We start from the raw sequence: 307 nt of genomic DNA, 5'->3' as shown, positions 1-307 counted from the left end.
AGTAAAACATTATGCATCTGATGTACACATGGTTTCTAACTTCAAAATTAGTCTCATCACATTCTATATTCTCCATATAATAGACACTACAGTATAGTATTTAATAGGGTGGTTTGTCATATACTGTAATTTGACCACAGATTATATATTATAAGGTAGTACTTTTAAACAAAACAAAAAAAAAGGGGGAATTTCTCTGAGAATGTACAAATAAGCCAAAAGAAAATTCTATAAATGACATTCTTTAAATGTCACATGATCCCTTAGTACTCAAAAAAAAAATTCTCCAGTTTGCCTTCAATTTGAC

Source organism: Penaeus monodon, chromosome 25 (assembly GCF_015228065.2).
Source record: "Penaeus monodon isolate SGIC_2016 chromosome 25, NSTDA_Pmon_1, whole genome shotgun sequence".
In the NCBI taxonomy this organism is placed as follows: Eukaryota; Metazoa; Arthropoda; class Malacostraca; order Decapoda; family Penaeidae; genus Penaeus; species Penaeus monodon.
This window is presented reverse-complemented; position numbering follows the sequence as displayed.